This window comes from Triturus cristatus, chromosome 10 (assembly GCF_964204655.1).
Source record: "Triturus cristatus chromosome 10, aTriCri1.1, whole genome shotgun sequence".
Lineage (NCBI taxonomy): Eukaryota > Metazoa > Chordata > Amphibia > Caudata > Salamandridae > Triturus > Triturus cristatus.
In genome coordinates this window covers 970,607,512-970,628,428 of record NC_140593.1, presented here as the reverse complement: position 1 = coordinate 970,628,428, position 20,917 = coordinate 970,607,512, and the positions used below count along the sequence as shown (strand labels likewise).

The 20,917-nt window shown below is 44.5% G+C and overlaps 1 long non-coding RNA gene across 2 annotated transcripts in view; it reads right to left on the bottom strand.

Annotated features, from left to right (window-relative positions):
* Nucleotides 1–18,873, bottom strand: part of LOC146796352 (uncharacterized) — a 103,783-nt gene extending 84,910 nt beyond the window's left edge. The window contains exon 1 of one of the 2 annotated variants that reach the window (XR_014969614.1): nucleotides 18,745–18,873. This is a non-coding gene — a long non-coding RNA (uncharacterized LOC146796352). The remainder of the gene's footprint in view (nucleotides 1–18,744) is intronic. The other variant, XR_014969613.1, reaches the window with a different exon arrangement.
* Between the last annotated feature and the right edge of the window lie 2,044 nt (nucleotides 18,874–20,917).

The window sequence follows — 20,917 nt, the reverse complement described above, 5'->3', positions numbered from 1 at the left end:
AAACCAAACACACCATCTCAATTCATATTGGTACAGATAGGCCTTGGACACTTGATCGCCACACCAATTGTAATAGCGAAAGGCTTATATACCTGGTGACTTGCCCAAGTGGGCTTTGGTATGTGGAACATGACTACACGTAAGATTAAGACTAGGATTGTAGAGCATAAGAGCATGATGCGATGCAGAAAACAGTTAGCTAAACTCACGAATCATTTTCTGGAGAGAAGTCACTCAGCCGATGAGTTAAGTTGGACAGTGTTGGAACAGCCTCATATCCCTTTCCAGGTAGCAGACATAACTAAGTACTTATTTATTCAAGAACAAAGATGGGTACATAGGCTGCACAGCGACAGTGGAGGGTTGAATGATGACATTCCTTGGACTGTACTGTAATCACAGCAACACTGACATAACATTCATACACACAACCTCGGTGAGGTTTTGATGTAATCCCCATGTACACTATATATGACCTTGACAGGTTTTTTATGGCTACTGTGTTTGGTTGTGTACACGTTAAGGCCGGGAATTGTGTGTCATGACTTTACTCCACCCTAGAGTACACTTCCTAATCAGGACACAGGAATTTGAGGTCTACATTAGAGCAGACAAGGACCACCTAGCGGTCTATTTTATTGGAGCCTCGATACTGAGTCTTGTGAACTACTATTAGACAGCATAGACACTACACGAGTCGATCTAGTGAACTAGATCATAGCACTTTGCATATCACACATGCGGTTTGAGACCCCCGGAACCTTAGTAGGACTAATTGGCACACCGCTCTCTATGCTCTATTAGATCTCCGCTACTATTGAACACAATCAACTTGGCACCTTGGATATGTTTCTTTTTGGGCTGGGTGGCCTTTGCTCTTTTCTTCGTTTCATAAGATCTTTTTTATGATATAGGACTCGAGCATCCTATTTTTCATCAAATGGTCCATGTGTTTGTATGGTTGTTCGTTGCATACTGTGAGGCCTTACTAACATAGACAGTCCGCAATGTCTGACACATGTCTATTATTTATTTATTTTTGCATTAGGCCCCCGACGAGAATTACAGTTCCTTTGATACACAGCTTTTCTTTCATAAATGGGTTAGAATTTCATCCATATTAACAGTGTACAGACATTCAGTAATGTCTGCCATGTATTGAGGCTTTTGTAGTCTACAGTTATTATTATTATGTGTTCTTATATAGCGCTCAACTTACCCTTGGGCATCTTGGCGCTTGCATTGGGAACCCGTCCTGGTTTTTCCCTGTGAGATAACCCGTACTGGGCATCCCCAAGGTGAAAGCCAGGCATCCCGCCGCGGGGGGGCCGTTGTGGAGATTAAGCAAGCTTGTTGCCCAGAGCTGCATAGTGTGAACTTGTGCTTAGAGTGGGCACCGAAGCGAGAATTATCGAGTCCGTGGACAATTGGGCTCCGGACCCTGCCGCGTCGGGAATTTCTACCTAGGTGCCAGCCGGGAACTACAGTTCCCAGCATTCTCGCTGCAATGTGATGAATTGGTTGCGCTGAGAAATGAACGGCATGGTCATAAAAAGCCATTTACGAGCGCAGCCGTGCACCTCCGGTCGCAGCTTGTACACTGCGTGGAGTACCGATGGAAAGGTGAGCCATAAATTCGGACAGACTTGCAGCACTGCTAGTTTGTTTTTCTGTCTGGAGCCCTGAGTTGCGAGTATAGCATTTGTTAATGTTTTTGCATGCTTCCGTGATTTGGCTTCGCCTTTGTATGGCTTTCTTGTGTGTTAATAATCTTACGTTATCAGGCATGGCATTACATGGCCCAGGCTGAGTTAGTTTTAGTTAGGAGGCTGTTGGGTTAGTTCACGCTTTGCCTATCGGGCCGTTTTTAAGCATTTAAAACACCGTGTGAGTTTATGACCACATCATGTAAAGCATGGTGTTTTTACAGCCCCAGCTCAGGCATAGTTACCTTCAGGTGGTGAGGTTATAAATGTCCAGTATATCTAGTTCATGTCACCTTGTAGGGGTCCGGTCCTTTTGATGAGCATCTCGGCATACCATCCCTCTTTTAGCCTAAGGTAATACACTCTGTCTAGGGCATTGAGATCTTCTAGGACTCTGGCATTTGTCTCTTGTCTTCTCTGTCACAAGATCAGACTCTGGTGAGCACTGTGATTCACTGTATGTGATACCTTGACAAGACTTTCACTGGGATTCCCTCGATAAATTCTGGTGTTCGCAGTTGATGCACGATTCTTGTAAAGATAGTCATCCAGGGGTTGGCATAGTTGTGTTCTCTTGCTATACGACTTGCTGGATAGAAATACTGTTGACTGTAGCATTCCAAAGTGAGACTATTGTTACATCAGCATTGTCACCTGGAAGCGCTCTATTGATGACTTTGCACCTTTTCACTTGCCATAAATAATTAGTACAGAATGACTTCCTTTCAGCTTTCCCAGATCTGCCCTTCTGGTATTTTTGGTGCAGCAGCTTCTTGAATATGATGCGCGTTGTTTAGCCTCATATTCTTCGGATTTTAATGGCATGCGGTGTGATTGATGTGATCTGTTGTTTCTTTTAATAATTTTTAAATAAGGAGTGGTGTCAAATAAATGGTCACATTGTTTGATACACCAAACATCCTTTATTCTAGAGCGATGCCCCTTCCCTGAGCTGTTGCCAGGTTGAGGTGAGGCTTCTTATCCATGCGGTACAGGTAAGTGACTTTTACTTCCTTTGTGCATTGTCTTGTATGACAGACCAGTGCAAATGTAAGTATTCCACTTGGTCGTATCAATGCCCGTTTTGAACTAATTTTTGATTTCTCTTGTTGCATATGTTTTTTTCCATAGGTAGGACCAGTAAATCAGCTATACTCCAAGCAGGATTACTGGTTTTGTATTTCACCTTTACTTTTCAGCACTTTGCAATTTAGCTTTTCGCAGTAGCACGACTTTAAGGTCCTGACGAATGCCCTGACACCACCTAGGGTCTTTATGGCTAAAACATGTAGACCTGTTTTCCTCACACACATGCAGTAACATATTTATACTGCAGGTGTACTGTTTTTAATCCTGGCACCAGGAACGAGTCACTAAAGTTTTCCCCTTTGCTCTTGGTAGCTAGTTTTAGCATCACTAGCCTCACTTTTACAATAATTAATTGTGGCACTGCGCCATTCACCCAACCAAGTTTCTCATCTGCTGGATTTAGTACATCCATAACAGAGGAGAAAAAAGCATCCCTGAGCTCCTCCCTCTCAGAGAAGGAGTTGTAGCCCTTGGCGGGGCTAGATTTTCCCGCCAAGAGGAGAAAGCCAGATGATGAAGCATGCCACCATTGGTGGGTGATGGGATTTTGTCCTAAAGCATTGAGAATCAATCTCTTGTTTCTCTTCTTAGTTCTTCCATCTAGACCCAAGGATTTATTGTATTTGTATGATTATTGTTTGGGGAACCAATCCTTGCAGGTCTCTCCAATTTCCTCTGGAACCCCATTCTCTTTGTGTGTTTATCACAGTTTAAGTATTAATAGAGTCCATATATATTGCCAGCTGCAAACTGGTAATCTTTGACCAGATCTCCTTAGCGAAGAGCTTGTCTCCCAAACCACTTTCATTCCATCGATAGAAGTTCTTCATTTGCTTCTTTTATCATTCTGCAGGCCCTGCCACCCCCCCCTCTTAGACTTTATAGGTTTCATTAACCCTTCAGCTCATTAGGGGGTTCCACAGGATGCTGTTTTATACAATGGATGCTGTTTTATACAATGCACTACTTTTCATCTTTCCCGCTTGCGGAAAAATGCTGCAACGTTTTTTTTGCTCGGAAATGTTTATTGACAGCATTCATTTTATTACTCCTATCTCCATATTTGTAAAGCGCATGGTTACCCCAAAAGCTTTCCAGGCGCTAACAGATCCGACTAAAGAAGACTAAAGACAAATAAAAAAACATATTGGTATCCAAAGAGAACAGCCTCTGCATTGTTTCAGGAGCAAAGTTGGTAAAAAATAACTCAAAAAGTTAAATAAAAGCTTTTTTTGACCAAGTGTTGTATGTACATCACTTTTGCTTTTTGTGGCAGTGGAAGCTCCTTCTCTCTTACCTTTTTGGTCTCTTACCCTGAAGATTGGAGTTAGGTTCCGCCTGGGCTCTATTGCTCTTAATCTAACATTCATCTATAGAAATAGCATTCTCCTTAGTCAAAAAGTAAATATTACCTTAGCTAATTTACAATGAAAAATGGGCTTCAGTCTTCTAACTGTGACCAGGTTCTCTGCCCTGCTGGACTGGTATCTAAGTCTCCTTGATGAACACATTTACCTTGCTATGTAGATTCTTAATTAAGGGCATGCCAATGAGTGTAGTCTTTTTTTAGACTTTCCAATACTTCAGTTCAAATTATTTTTGTTTCTTTCCAGTTGTTTTTTTTATTTTATTTTAAGCCATGTTGCTCAGCAACTCCACTGGTATGCAACATGTAAAAAAAACATTGACAAAGCCAATAGATTTCGCATATACTTGTTTTTCTTTGTCGGGTGACAGTGTGATGTTGAAAAAGAAGTCCCAGCCCGCAAAAATGAATTCCAGTACCTCCACCTGCAACCAGCAGCACAAATTATGCATTCCTCAAAAGAGAGCATTAGTCCCCAAACCACCTAGAATCGTTGGGGGGCAGCTGGGCCAAGTACTTTCTATCTTCGGGGGTGCAGTCAGATTGATGTTTGACTTGCCGCTGATCTTTCCGTTCCTATTGTGTGGTGTTTACGTTTTCCTCAATATGGCTGTTTTAAAGAACATTCAATTCACACAAAAATGCAAAAGAGTGAAATTTTACTTTCATGATATCAGCTGGTTCAATGTGGCTTTTGAGGTCTCACCTCTAAAATAAACACAATGTGCTTTAAATAACAATGCAGAGTCCAGGGCTCATCATGCAAAGCATTTGCATTATCAACTCTGTTTGTTACTGATTATCCACAGTTTGAAGGAAATCTCTTTTGGGGTGGAAATTGGATTGCCAAATCTAAGAATAGAACCAATTACTTTCCGGCTTGTTTCCTTTCGGCTCTCATTGCAGGAAATCAATTTAATGAAAAGTGAAAGTTGGCACACAGTTTGCTTATTATGATACAGCTGTTTTGAAAACACAATTAGATGTGAGCAGGAATTGAATTTTTTATGTTTGCTGCTCTCTGTGCAGTGCTGACTTCATCAAAACATTGGTGTATTTTGCTGTGCTTACATTCGCACTGTCACCTCTGCCATGTAAAAAATAATTCCCTCGGAAATATGCTGTTCGCATGTCATCTTATGACATTATGTTAAACAAAGATGGACAAACCCATTATGTGTGTGGTATAATCACTAGTTGGGCAGTGTTTTGGACCCACTGGGTTTGTTTAAAAGACCCCTCACACACCAACCTGGTTGGTGTCATGCTTCATCACTGGGGTCCCAGCCAGGTGGCCGAATGCCCCCCGGTTGTGCTACAACGCCCGATTACAGCAGAGCTGGTGTGGTGCAGGTGTGACACCAACCAGGTTGGTGTGTGAGGGGTCTTTTAAACAAACCCAGTGGGTCCAAAACACTGCCCAACTAGTGATTGTACCACACACATAATGGGTTCGTCCATCGTTGTTTAACATATATTACATTGGGGATACGGATGCACCCCTTCCTTTCCCTTGCTCTCTCATTGTTTTTGACATCTTATGACATTAGCCTTCCACTTCTTAATTTGTGCTGGTGGTTGCTGGTGAATTTAAGTGCAATGTTAGCTTCCAGAGGGCGTCCTGGTATGCAGTGGCACCAGGGGCGTAACACAGGCCCCCGCATCCCCTGCGGTTCGTGGGGGTGCTGCAGGGGGCCACCTCAGCATAGTACTCAGGCCTGAGCGCTCCAGATAAAAGCGGGAGTCTTATGTTCCATCATCAAACTTTGACCCAGTGCAAAAGAGAGAGAAGAAAGAAGCAGGAGGAGAAAGACAAGGACACAGTAATAAAGGGAGAAAGAAAGTTCTGAAACTAACCTGCAAGAGTGAGGTAAAGAGACCGAAAGTGATTGGTGGAAGAAAGAGGCATGCAGGGGAATCATGACTAGGTAGTCTTGGAATTGGGAAGTCTCCTAAAAAAACTTCGGCTTCTGTGTTCATTTGTTCAAGGAGAAGCATTTGAAATATACCATGATAAGCCCAAGATGTAACCTTCTTTATGAGACTTAACTATACGCAAAGCCACTAGAATTGTGCGGCTACTGCTTTAATCGCATAGCAATAGATTTGCCGCATTTGCTACATAGTCCATCATCTGCTGCATAATCTCCAGATTTTAACCAACAAAATGTTTCTAGCTCAAATACTTCAAGAGTTACTAAAAACTCAGTGACACATTGCGGTGCAGTGGAAGGACCTTTGCAAAGGTTGTCTGATCACCTTTCTGTTGCCTATTGCTATATTTGGGTGTTAAACTAGTACTAATGAAGTGCAACCAATGCCCATACGCTGACACATAATTTGGCCTCCCCTGCCGCATAATTCCAATGGCCCTGAAAACGGCAGTGGAACTGATGGTTCATGAACTGTTAACGAATATGATGTCATTGAATCTGTTATTGGGTGATTGGACAAACACACTGGAAAGACCGTCTACTTGACCCTTTTTTTTTAGTATCCCCAATATGCTCCTTATCCGTACCCCAAGCCTGTACACTGGTCTGACCATTGTAGAGTACGTTTTGAAATCAAGGGGATTCAATCAGAAAGCTCATATATAAGAAAAAACAATGCTAAACCGTTGGGCTTATATTAACCCAATGGATTAAGCTAAAAATACTAGGAATTCTCACTAGAATCCCAAAAAGAAGTGATTGACCTCAATGTCAATGTTAATGCCATACTGTTTAGGCCAGTCCCCTAAGAGTAGCATTTAACACATTTGTCCAGATTAAATCTACTAATTTGAGGAAACAAATGTTTCCTGCAAATGGTTTTCCCAAGAACGGGCCCAAGAAAGGAAGACACTGATTACATTAGAAGTTATTTGGAGGAATTACTGTTAGGAAGAAGACAATATAACATACAATCAACTTATGAGGAAATACAACTAGATAATCTCCAAAAAATGATATTTAGCTTGACCCAGAATGCGCGAAACGTTCATAGCAATGTTTTTAAAAGTGTAGAAACTCTAAGCAACTAGGTATAAAGTAAATTCCTCTGTGGAATTGATTAATACTCTTTTGCTAATCTTTTATGAAAAAGTTGGCAGAATGTGCCAGAAATTCAAACCCGTTCTGGTTAACCCCATACTGAAAAATCATGCTTGCAAGTCACTGCGTTTAAATACCTTCCAACAAGAGAAGTGTTTTTTTGCCATGCATATGTGCCTTGGAAAGTTTCTTAAAGAATTATATAAAATGCAGGGTCACTAATTAGAACAGTCCTAAAATGTCTTTCAGGACTGATACGATCCCCAAAGATTTTAAATGTAAATGTCCAGTATTTGTAAAGCGTGAACAATTACCCGAGGGCGTCAAGGTGCTCAGGAAGATTAAGCGAGATATTGCCCAGAGTCACATGGTGCTGGGCTAATCTGCTGCCGGCCCTGGGGATCGAACTGGCTCCCGGGGTCCGGAGTCAGCCGCCCTTGCCGCTGCGCCACACCTCTTCCCTAAACAAATTATTTTTCAACCACGGCTGAAGAAACCCACAATAGTGCAATCAGGCCTCGCCAATTTCAGACCAATTTTCAAGTGCTTAGAGAAAACAGTTACTTTATAATTACAACAAATGGTAGAAAATTCTAAGTTGTTAGACCTTAGGCGAGCTGGTTTTAGGGCATATTGAGACAAAATCAGTAATTGTGTCACCTGTTGAGGATTTTAGGATGACAATAGCGGAATTGGAGCTCCAATTTTGCTTCAGTATATAATTCAACACTTAACTGTAATTTAACATGGATGAGACACAAATTATCTTCCATCTTTCTCTGTAGGAAAAGTACTGCATTAAGAACCTAAGTCGCACTCCCCAAGAAGTAAAATTGTGGATATTCACTAAATCTTTAAAGTTGCATTCAGCCAAGGCAGAAATTGTAATGGACGGGTGCATGAAACTCATCATTAAGGCCCACTAGTGGTCACTAGCAACCTGATCTTATGAGACTACTCATTATGGCCTACTTTTATGGGCCTTGAAAAAGTTCAGATGTTGGGTGTGTTAAATACCCACATACCCCCTGTTGGTAGATCTTGCTTTTATCATCAAAGTATGATCAACTGAATTTTCCCCTTAAATTTTTTTTCTTCAGCCCCTCTACACTGGATGTCTAAGGGCTCTGGTGTGTATGGGGAGTGTATTATGGTAATCCTTCTGTCCGCCCACATCTATCACCAAAATGCAGTCTGAAGCAGCTGCGGCACCCCCAATAAACCCAAAGACAGATGTCTGGTGGAACAAAGCTGGGTTTTCCAGCAACCAGAAAGTAGGTACAGAAGAACTGTTTTGGCATCCTGTTACCCTTAATTTTCAAGTGTGCCCCCTGTGCTGTAAGTAAACACAAATGATCCCCCAAAAAGGATTTGTCATTCAAGCAGGATTTTACACTGTAATGTTAAAAAGGATGCTCACAGCCCAGCCCTGCATATTCTGTCTGATTCAGACGTGTCTTCTCTGCCCATTCAGTCAGCCTTTTCTTTCACACCTTTTTCACACTTACTAAAACACTAATTATTGTTGGCAGAAGTGGAAGAGCAAATGTAAATTTAGCCTCCAGAAACACCTGGCATGGAAACGGTAACTTTTTTAAAGTTACTTATCCTTAATATGTATAAAAAATACAACTTCACCATTGAATTGGGTTGTTAATAGCTATTAAAGAAAGTTCTTTAATTATTTTTCAGCAAAGTCTCATTCAAGATATACAGTATTAGGATTTTTAATATATTCTCTGATTTTCTACAGAGGAGAGCTAGGCCTTTCTACAGTGAATATAGCTTTCAGGTGCTTGTCACTGTAATGACATGTTAACTTTACATTTCTACATGTCGTACTTTTAAATACCGTGCACCCTGCCATGTGTGCTACAAGGCATACATAGGAGTGTGTTATGAATATTGAAAAGGAAGGCTTTTACCAGTCAAAAGGATTTATTTTGCACTGCTACAGTCATGCTACACAGGGTAGGCTACACAGGGTTGTTCTGATAAGAAGTGGCATTGCTTCAGGTGTACGGCTACTTCCGATTGGAAAGGTGACATGTAACTGTATTATAAACATAAATAACCTTTATTATTATTGCTGTTACATTGGCTGTATATAACATCTAATTATTTACATACACAGTGAGCGCAAGTGTACAACCAGAGTTCTCATAATTTTTTTTGTATCCAGATATCTTACCATACCCGAGCTCATGAACTTTAGTTTGCCTACACAGACTGCTCTGTACTCTGATACGCATGTTTCCTATTTTGTTTTTCCAGCTTAGGTTCTCTGGGTGTCTCTTCAGATTCCTTTTTTTCTTTTTATATACCCATGGAAATCCAGTTACAATACATATATCGGTTCTTACAGACAGAATAAATCAGTGCATTAAGTTTATACAATATACACACAAAGGCACTGGTTCATATTATTAACAGAGTTAGGGAAGGAAATATTATAAATACAATAAATATTATACACACTGGATACAACAGTTAGATATATAAAACCAGATGATACCAGTTCCTGATTACATATATTAAATTGATATATACGTAGTTTAGAGTACATCCCAAAGACCACCACCTCTTATCCTGCCTTGGCATCCCACATTCCTTCGACACCTTGAAATAGGTGGCAAAATTGCCCGTTCGAGTTTCCTTTTCTCCCTACCCTGGCACATGTGTAGTGCGGTCTCCTGATTATATATCCCCAAGAGACATGCTAGCCATATTTGAAAGTCGGGGGGGTCAACATCCTTCCATCTTGCTGCGATTATTATTCTAAAAACAGCTGTGCAGATTAATACAAAATATTTCTCTTTAGTATCCAGGCAAATACAACTATCCTAGCCCATTAGCATCAGGGTAGGGAATAGGTTAATCCTGCGCCCTAGCAGCCCCTCCCAGAAACTCGCCACCTCGTTCTTTAGAGATAGCAGCCTATCACAATCTTAAAACATATGCACTATTGTTGCAGACCCATCTACGCACCTTGGGCACCTGTCGTCTGCTCTCTTGCCCCAACTAAAAAGCTTGGCAGGGGTAAAATACAGATTAAATTAAGTTTTATAATGTTGTGTCTTAAGATTGGTTGATCGAAAAGTTTTGGCCGCTAATAACAGAGCCATATACACTAATACACTAGACTCGACTACTTTCTTGCTTCAACAAACCCGGCTAATAAAGTGTGGATTAGAAAGCTCCCGAAAGTGATCTCGGATCATAATCTGTTGATACTGGATCTTGAGGTTGACATACCTAGTAAGATACGCAGTAAGTGGACATTGGACAAGAAGCTCCTGGTTAATAAGTCTTATATTGAGCATATGAAGAATTGGGCTCAACAATTCCTAGACATTAATAGATATAGTGCGAGCCGTAACATAGTCTGGGATACTTTCAAAGCTGCCCTAAGGGGCGAAACAATCAGCTTTGTAGCATGTGCGAGGAAAGAATATCGGCTAGAGAATGAATGGCTGTTAGCTGAGCTGGCCAAGGCAGAAGAAGACTACATGACCTCAATAACTCAGGGACAGAAAGCAGAAAATTCCCAACTACAGGTAATTTCCCTTAAAGCCGAAATAAACAGCTGGCTTACGCAGAAATCAGGCGAAGTGTATAAAACACAACAAAGTGGATTATACGAGACTGGGGAACTAGTGGGGCAACTGCTCGCACTACGCACTAGGCAGAACCAAGCATCAAATTAACAGAATAGGAGGGCTCTAATCCTTTTCCTCAATTATGTCAGATTCTCAGTTCATCATAGAGATGCTGGAACAAATTACATAGACTGGGAGCTAAAACAGAGGATGTTCTGCCACCAGTTCTGGTCTTTGCAAATCGAAGGGTCATGGGTAAAAGATTTCCAGATCTCAGAGATGTGTTAGTTTTGCATCTGGGAAATAGCTTTGAAAGAAAGTAAAGTTAATCTCTTAGAAAGATTTGTAGCAGCAGGGCACTTCACATTTGTTCCTCTGCTCAACAAGAAGTCAGCGAAGCTATCTTCATGCTTCTGATATCTTGTCATATTTACAAAGATTACAAACCACTCCAATTGACAGTCATTTTATTCTCTGACACTTTTGAATTGTAGTTTTAGGCAGGCCCAGATAGCAAGCATTGGCATAGTCAATCCGTGAGTTTGTGACAAAACCAACACAACTCTGAAATGTCTTGAAATAAATGAGAATATTTTGTGAAGTAGAAAGCAAGCCGATGCATATGAATGAATGAACTGTATTTGTGAAACACAAAACATCAGCTCCAAAAAGGAGGTTTCCAGCGCTAGGTGACAACAAGATGCAGCTAAGATAATTAAACAGAACAGAGATTGATAGGCATTAAAGCTCCCTGAAAAGGTGGGTCTTAAGAGAACTTTTAAAAAAAATTCTCTGATGTGGCTCAACTGATATGATCAGTTAACTGATTCCAGAATTTCGGTCCAAAAAATAAGGAACACCCCCAGCTCTGGTATTTTTAATCTTGGGAATGCAAAGCAGGTTGTGGTTGGCAGAGTGTAACGCTCTGCGAGAAAGATATCTTTTAATTTATTTTGTCACAAATATACATCAGGCCTTTCAATTGAGTGGCCCTAAATGTTATTGTCAGGGCTTGGTCAGAACCGGTACCATGGGGGAGCCAAATATCAAGAGTTCCGATGTTTCAGAGTTTAGGTAAAGGCAGCTTTGATGCATTCAGTCTGCTACTGCAGAGAGGCATCCCTGAAAATGAGGTGAGACCGAGGCATCAAGGTGTTTAAAGGCAAACATCAGCTGGGTGTCATCAGCTAAAGACACCACATGAAATCCGAACGCTTGAACAATAGCGTCAAGGGAAGCCATACAGATATTAAATAGGCATGGGCTTAAGGCTAAACCCTGAGGTACGCCACAGATCTCACAAAACCCCTGTGCAAATGGGGGGAGGTAGACTGCTTGCTTGCAATTGGAGAGAAAGGATTTAATCCACTTCAACACAGTGCTGAGAATTCCTGCTTTTTCCAATCTTTGCAGGGGAATGTCATGTGACACCGTATCAAAAGCCGCTTTGTCATCTGTGCGGACCGGCTTGAGGCTGATCTCTTCCGCTAGCGCCAATTCCTGCCACAAAGCCTTACTTGGTTTAGATTCTTGAAAATAAATGAATGTTAAATTGATTAAGCTTGAGGATTTCTTCCAAAGGCACTCCAGGGTTTAAGAATGTATTAAATTACTCACTCAGTTTGGTGGTGTTACTTGGCTATGAACTAATTACAGGCTATAGCTCACTGAGGTGGAGTCCAGCAGGTAAGGGAACACTGAATACAGCGTGGGTGTACTACCACTTAGATAGATTGCTTAGATAGTTTGCATGATAGTGGGGCCTAAATTGCGAGTTCTGGGACGGTGTTTACCTCAAGAACTATGAGGTAATGTGTCCCTAGAGACAAGACTCAAAACAGCATTTCAGAATACAGTCAATAAGAAATGATCAACTCATAAAGGGAGATTGAGATCAGAAATATGGAAAAAACCTTGAAGCCTTCTCAAAATTTAAAATGCAATACACAAAATAGGACAATGCAGTACAGCAGCAATCTCATAAAATCAATTAAATACATAGAAACCAATTGCCATGAAGCCACTCAGTTACAGGAATATTGTGATAAGCAGGGCCGGCTTTAGCGCTAGTGGCGGCAGATGCCACAATGTTTGTTGACGCCCCTCCCCCCATGATCACCCCTGCCACGGATTCCCTTAACACCACCCTTTAACAGTGCCACTCAAGTCTCCAAAACTACTCTCTCTCAGATGCATTTATTAGTTTTATAGCGCCACACATACCAGAGCACTTTACATCACACACATTACCCAGAGCCAATCAATCATACATGTGTAAATCAGTTTATAGGAAATGTTACATAGGACAGAGGACTACAAGGTGTTGTAGTGGACAGTATCGTTTGAGTACTTGGTCTGGAGAAGCACAAACTCAGAATTGAAAATGGAACACCTTGGGTTCACTTTAATAATAAGAATTGATTTCTACCCAAATAAACACATTTTGCAACATTAGGATAATGAAAGGCTTGAGGAAAAGCATAAAGCTTCATCCTATACTTTGCAGTTTTCATGCAGCTCTTTCATAACAGTTAATCACCAGTTATTCTGACATTTTTATTGTTTGCTGAAAATTGCTGGAGGCAAAGAATGCAGCAGCAGATGCTTTTAAAACCATATTGTTAGGCGCCCCTACCCTAAGTCAGCACCCAGTATGGTGGCCCCCGTCGCACCGCCCTAGAGCCGACCCTGCCCTTGATATCAGCTCTTATCACACGGTTACCCGGCGAGGAGTCGATATCGCTCCCTGGCATTGAAAAAGAGCTGAAAACCACTGTAAATAGTGCAGTGAATTTCCATCTCTTTTTTTCAGGCGTCCATTAAGGGGTTTGAGAACATCCCGGGCCATAGGCACCAGCCTCTTCAAGCTTTGGTGGCAGAGTGGGGGAAAAAGTGCCTCGGAGGTACTTCTCGGCACAAGGCCCTGCCCCCTCCACGGCCCCGCCCCGTCTCACACGGTGAGATTTTTGTTCAAGTTGGCAGGTTTGAGGACTACCTATCCTTCCCACTCTGTACAAGGCCCCCTGCATATGGCTTCTTTCCACGCAGACCATTTTAGAACAATAACAGCAACTTAATAACAGCGCGGAATACTTGTCTCTTTCTGCGTATAAAATAGGCTTTGATATTATTACTTAGATTAATTACACTCATTTTATTACCCTCAAAACAATACAAACGCTGAGTTCAACCTACTGAACTATCTCCTGTCACCTCACGCACATTGGCTGACCTGCTTGGCTGTGTAGAGAGCCACCCGAGCTCTCCTATACAATGTTGCGCTAAAACACGCATCCACACACCCCTGGGGGCGGGCTCGTCCCGAGGGGATAAATAAACGTGGGCAAGACCGCACGTGGTCTTTGAGCAGCCCAGATACTTATACTATGTTTCTGTGTCCTTTAATTGGTGTCACCCCGATTAACTAAGACCGAGGCCTGCTGCGCTACACTGGCGACGAGGCCGGTCGTGCCTTGCGTGCTGTTCTGTCGGCCTGCGCGGGGAGCGTGCAGAGCCCACCCGCGTTGCTGACTCCCCCGCTGCTCACCTGCTTCATCCCGGTGGTTGCGGAGCCCACCCGCGTGGTACTGGAAGCGGACCGCCTCCCAACTGTGCCCAATGCTGCGTGGTGCAGCAACTGAAGGCCGTGGGAGGAGATAATAAGGCCCAGAGCTGGGAGAGGAGGTCATGAGCAACAAGCATTGGCAAAATCAATGTTCACACACGTTTTACTAAACAAGCCTTGGCAGAGCCTCAGCACCAAGTGAGAGTGACCGTACCGTACTGGGCTAACAAGCACTGGCAAAACCCACAGGTCCCACCAGTAAAGTCGCACGATGTCTTCAGGGCCTGCGGCAGGCGCTGGTGCACCACAAGCTGGCGGGTCCAACGCAGGTGCTGGTAACAACCCACCACCGCCACCGGTGGTCACCCACAACGCAGTAGCGCCCCTACCACCGTTCAGCGAAACCGCAGACCCAGCTACCGCCGCCCCGAGATGGAAGGCATGGGTAGGGCGACTAAACCACTACTATAGAGGGACCCAAGAAACCGATGGGGCAGTGAAGCGGTCACTACTATATATTATGGAGGGGCTGAAATCTATGACTTGTTCAACACGCTTCCCAACACCGGGAACGATGATGATTATGACGCAGCGGTGGCTGCGCTGAATAGGCATTTTGATCCTCAACTGAACCTGGATTTCGAAAAGTTTAAGTTCCGGAGGGCGTGGCAAACCAACACCGAATCCGTCGATATGTTTTACGCGCGGCTGCGCCGCCTGGCCAGCACGTGTCCCTTCATGTACCAGAGAGTGGAGATAAGGGATCAGATCATATTGGCCTGCAACTGGGGGCTCGTGTGGATACTGCAAGACGTGCTCCCGCTGCAGAAGAATGAGTCACTACGCCAGGGTATGCCGGGGTGGGCGTTTCAGACAGCCGTCATCGAGACCCAGGTTCGGGCCACAGCAAGTGCGCCAGGTCTCGCAGGAAGACCCGCTGCCAAGCGGAGAACATCAGCCACAGTCGCAGGCCCCGATGTATGAGGACGAGGACGACGAGGTCTTTGTGGTATCGTATGTCAGCAGGACAGGCTCCCGGCGGAGGCCACCGCCCATGTGTTCCGTCTCAGTGGGAGGCACTGAGGTCCAAGCCCTCATCGACACAGGGGCGTCGGTCAATGTGATGGACTCCGACCAGTATGACCGTCTGTCGCCCTTGACGCCATTCAAGGCGCGGATTTATACGTACGGAGGGACGGACCCTCTTCCCCTCCGTGGTGTCATCAGTGCCACCATCGCCAGCGGGGGATACTCGACTCAGACACAATTTCATGTCACGGAAGGCAAGAAAGGGACGCTGCTTAGCTGTCATACTGCAGAGGACCTTGGGCTAGTGTTCTTTGCGAACCAGGTTCATGACTCCCACGCCGAGGACATACTCAAGGAGTTCCCAACACTCTTCACCGGCCTGGGAAAACTAAAGGGCAAGAAGTTCAAGCTGAACATAGACACGTCCATACAGCCGGTAGCCCTCAGACATCGGAGGGTGCCATTCAACCTGCGCCCACAGGTGGAAGAGGAGTTGCGGAAGCTCGAAGAGCTGGATGTCATTGAAAAAGTCTCCGGCCCCACTCCCTGGGTGTCCCCGCTGGTCGTGGCGCCCAAGCAACCAGGGGCCATCAGACTCTGTGTGGACATGCGGCTGCCCAACACAGCAGTGAAGAGGGAGCGGCACATCACCCCCATGATGGACGACATCGTGACGGACCTCAATGGGGCCAAATGGTTCTCAAAGCTGGACCTAAATGCGGGCTACCACCAGCTAGAACTAGACCCCAGCAGTCGATACATCACCACGTTTTCGACCCATGTCGGCCTCCGGAGGTACAAAAGGCTGAGTTTTGGTGTCTCCTCCGTGGCAGAGGTATTCCAAAACGCAATCCGAGAGACCCTGTCCGGTCTGCAGGGCGTGATCAACCTCAGCGACGACATTTTAGTCTACTCCAACACTCTGGAAGAGCATCACGCACACCTGCGGGCCACACTCCGGAGACTGACAGAGTGCGGGCTGACGCTACACAAGGCGAAGTGCTTGTTCTACCAGGACAGTGTAGACTTCTTTGGATACACGTTTACTCGAGAGGGGTTGCTGGTAGATCCGAGAAAGGCGGAAGCCATCCGAGCGCCACCCACCGCGTGCAGTCCCACTGAAGTGAGAAGCTTTCTTGGAATGGCTACCTAATGTGGGCAGTTCATACCCAGGCTAGCTGCGATGTCTGAACCACTACGCACCCTCCCGCGCCATGATCACCCGTGGGAGTGGACCCCGGCGGCCAACAAGGCGTTCCAAGAGATCAAGGAGGGGCTCCTCGACAAGACAATCTTGGCCTACTTCCACCCCCGGAGGAAGACAGAGTTGGTGGTGGATGCCAGCCCGGTGGGCCTCGGTGCCGTCCTCTTGCAGGAACATGAGCACGAAGTATGAAAGCCCATTGTGCACGCCAGCAAGGCGCTTACCGACACCGAGACGAGGTATGCCCAGATAGAGAGAGAAGCGCTGGCCATCAAATGGGCCTGCCAGCACTTCCACTTGTACCTGTGCGGACAGGACTTCACCGTCGTGACGGATCACAAGCCGTTACTCCCCCTGTTCACGGGATTGTCGAGGCTGGCACCGCGTGGATCAAACGCTGGGCCGTGCAGCTCCAGGCGTACCAGTTCAAGGTGATCTATCGGCCGGGGGCTCACAATCCCGCGGACTACTTGTCCCGGCATCCGCGATCAACCCCATCAGCTGCCATACCGGAAGACACGTGCAACACGGAGGCCTTCGTCAGCATAGTATCGCAGGGGTCCTGCCCGAAAGCTATGACCCTTGAGGAGATCGGTCAGGCCACTCGTGAAGACCCTACCCTCACCCGCGTCCGCAGGGCGCTAGACAGCAACGGATGGGCCCGCTTCTTAGACGGGGTTCGAGCCCTGCGACCAGAGATTAAAAGACTATGTATATACTACCCCATGACGGGGTGCACTAGGGGACAGTCAACTAAAAGGAAGGAGGGATGTAGAGAGCAACCCGGGCTCTCTTATACAATGTTGCGCTAAAAAACGCATCCACACACCCCTCGGGGCGGGCTCGTCCCGAGGGGATAAATAAACGTGGGCAAGACCGCATGTGGTCTTTGAGCAGCCCAGATACTTATACTACGTTTCTGTGTCCTTTAATTGGTGTCACCCCAATTAACTGAGACCGAGGCCTGCCGCGCTACAGGCTGGTCAAAACAAGAAAAGAACATACAAAATAGGGTACCCGGACAGCAAACAGGCCAAGGACGCAAAAGGAACGGAGGAACCATCCCAACATCAAAGACGGCTGCTCATATGGAAGTATTCAAAAGACCACACTGCCACATGTTTGCAATATTCAATTGGCCACACAACCATGTCTGAAAGCTCTTCACTATCCCCTGATCTTATGTGACAAAACACCTTCCAGGAAATGCGGGTGATGGAGGAGAGGGGGGTGATGGAGGAGAGGGGTGGTATCTGTTACATATAACTTTGCAGTCTCGTCTTCTCCCCAGGGTTGATTTCAGTAGGGTCGGCAAGAGCATAAGCAGAGGGAGAAAGTGGGAAATAGAAATGGAGGCAGGACTTTAAGTGGGCCGGGTCCTGCCGGTGCTCATGACCAGCAGTTCTAAAAAGCAGGTGCTCAGGTGGGTCCCTATCGGGCTCTCCGTTATTGCCCTCACCCTCAGGATAATAAAAAAAATCTTAACTCTGCAACAGTGTCAACCTTCACTGACTTTGATGCAACTTCAAAGAGACTCGTTGTAGGTCTTTCACAGTTTCATAATGTCTGAATTGAAGCATTTTTAATATTCTATACAACAAAGCCATAGTTGTTGCTTATTTATCTTATGCAACTAACAACTATTAGCAAAGCCAATAGTCCTGGCATGTTGTAGGTGTAATTTTACTTGTATTATATATCTGGATGCAATGACAGAAGAAGCAAATTGTTATTCAGGCAGCACACTATGCTAAACACAATTTTTTTAGCTTACTTTTAAAGCCACGCCCTAATTACATTCTCCCTCGCCCCCCCCCCCCCCCCCCCACTCCGTTTTTTGCATCCTACTTAAAGCCCAGAACAGAGCTGATTTAAAGAAAGGGGAACGATCGGGAGAGAGGAAGAGAAAGACTTTTTTTTCAGGCTGGGCTTCTTTCAGCTCACAGTCGGCTCTGGTAACGCTATCTTATAAAAGGCACCCAAGCATGGGGGAAATAAAGGAGGGGCGAGCGATAACAGCTGAGATACAGGCAGATGCCGCGCAGTCTCATCAAGATGGTGGGGAGTAACACGGCCTTCATATATCACATCGTAATCGTGCAGCTCGAGAGGCCTCATTTTTGATTAATAAAAAAAGCTGACCTAACTCACCTTTATGCTGCATGCCAAAAATCCCGTGGACTGGAGAGCGCGTGCCGGTAATGTTAGCCGCCGGAAGTATCTGTTGACTTTTCCAGGGCCCGCCCCCACCTGCGTCCCGCGATGTACAGGCAGGCGGCAGCTAATCAAAACACTTACAGAGCAACGCATGGGCGGGCAAAAGCGTGCCTCCTGATTTAACACGGTTTTCCTCTCTTCCATTTCTACGAAGATTAACATCGTAGAAAAGAAAGAAGGACAACCGTTTAACAGTGCAGGCTTTTGGAGTGACTGACGATTTAACACACAGGTATTGTGGCGCCCGGCGCCCCCCTGACCTTGACACCCGGTGAGCTCGCACCGCTCGCACTGCCCAAAAGCCGGCCCTGGTGAGAAGCAAAATCAGAAAAAATGGGCTACGTCCCTAAAGCGCATCAAATTAATAGTCAGACAGCATTCCTAATAGGAATCCAAAAGTCTCAGGAGAGTCTTTGGCTCACCCCAAAATCCAGAGGTTTATGTTGCCAATTTCAGCATAAACAATAATGGAAGCTGCAAAGTCAGTATGGTGCGACCAAAAGCAGGGCTTAATTTGAACAAGTGGTTTCCCCTGTTTGGCACCGGCACTTAATTCTCAACACAGGCACTTGAAAAAATCTGCCACAAGGTGGCGCTGTCTAACTAATTTAGATATGACCTCAACAACAGGTAACTATTAATTTAATATGCATTGAAAATGATTATTACCATCCGCCTAAGCCATTCTTATAGCTTTGGGACCCTGGAACAGTCCGAATTGTCACACTTATGGAGTCTGATAGTTAGTAGTTGTGTTGTTACTATCGTTGCCAGCGCTGGAAGGGGCAATGTGTGGTGCACGCTGCAGTGGCCTCCTGACGAGTGCCCTAGCACTTTTTTTTAATTTTTTTTAACTAAGCACTGACCAAAAGTATCATTATTTCTACAAATTATTCTGCAATATTCTAAATTATCATTACCCTACCATCTTAGCACTATCCCACTATATAAATATTGATTTGCCCCTTCTGACCTAATGTCATCCTGAGGTGTAAGAACACACTTGGTATGTAAACAACAGAAAACAATTCTGATGTAATGCAATACAGTGTGCTAGCAGAAAAAACCTTGAAAAATAGCAAAAGGGGTTTCTCCCGTGAGTTCTTCAAGAACAATATGTCATACAAAATAAACAGTGCACAACATGCTGTGCGTGGTGCCAAGCAAGAAATATAAACACTCAGTGAACATCGTGATATAGCGGCTATTTTAAAAAGAAGTCAAGGCGTTATTGAGCCTAGTTAGTCAAAACCAGAAAAACACATTAAAACACATCATAATCACTTTTTTTTGTTTCAATTGCAAAACTCCATATTATTGCACATATGTGAATTCAACTGTGAAATAACTAATATTTATGCACATACATAATTTGAATTGTGGAATGACTTCCACAATAGTGTCATTCTTCCTGATGCAAACTCAGCTTCTGACATTCCATATGTGAAATATGGTGGTATATGGTGCAAGAGACACATGCATTACTTTGATAGCCTCATCAGGAGATCACTTCAAGTCTGCAAAAGTTCTACTTAGATCACTCTACCATGGGTGAGCAACTCAACCCTCTCCCATCCTTATTAATTAGGGTAAGCCTGTAGTAGCAAGAGGGACCACTTGCTTGTCATTTGATGCCCGTAACACTGCCCTTTCTCCACCTCCCCTCAGGAGCTTGAAGGGAAACATGAGGGAGAGACAGCAATCAGTTATGTGATGCTGACTGCTGTAGTTTACATCCAGTCCCTTCCTCTTAGACCCTCGCTGCCTCCCATTTTCTGGCAATGGACAAGTGTGGGAGTAGGATATAACTGTAATGTCATAGAAGGGTTAATAAGTGGGTGATGTCACTTCCTCTACCCCAGCCATTTTGGTGAATTGACATTCATGTACTCTTCCCATCTGTGCTTTACCTTCTACCCCAACTTTAAGTAGCTTGTTGTTTAAAGTCACTTGTTTTCTTAGCTTTTCTGGTATCTTGGTAACTCAGATGTTTGATCAGCAGGACATCTCTAAGGCATTGACTGTTCACATTGCATCATGTGAATCATGGTGTCATCAGGGATTGACAGACATTTCCAGAAAACACCTGTTATAAAGATTGGTGTCT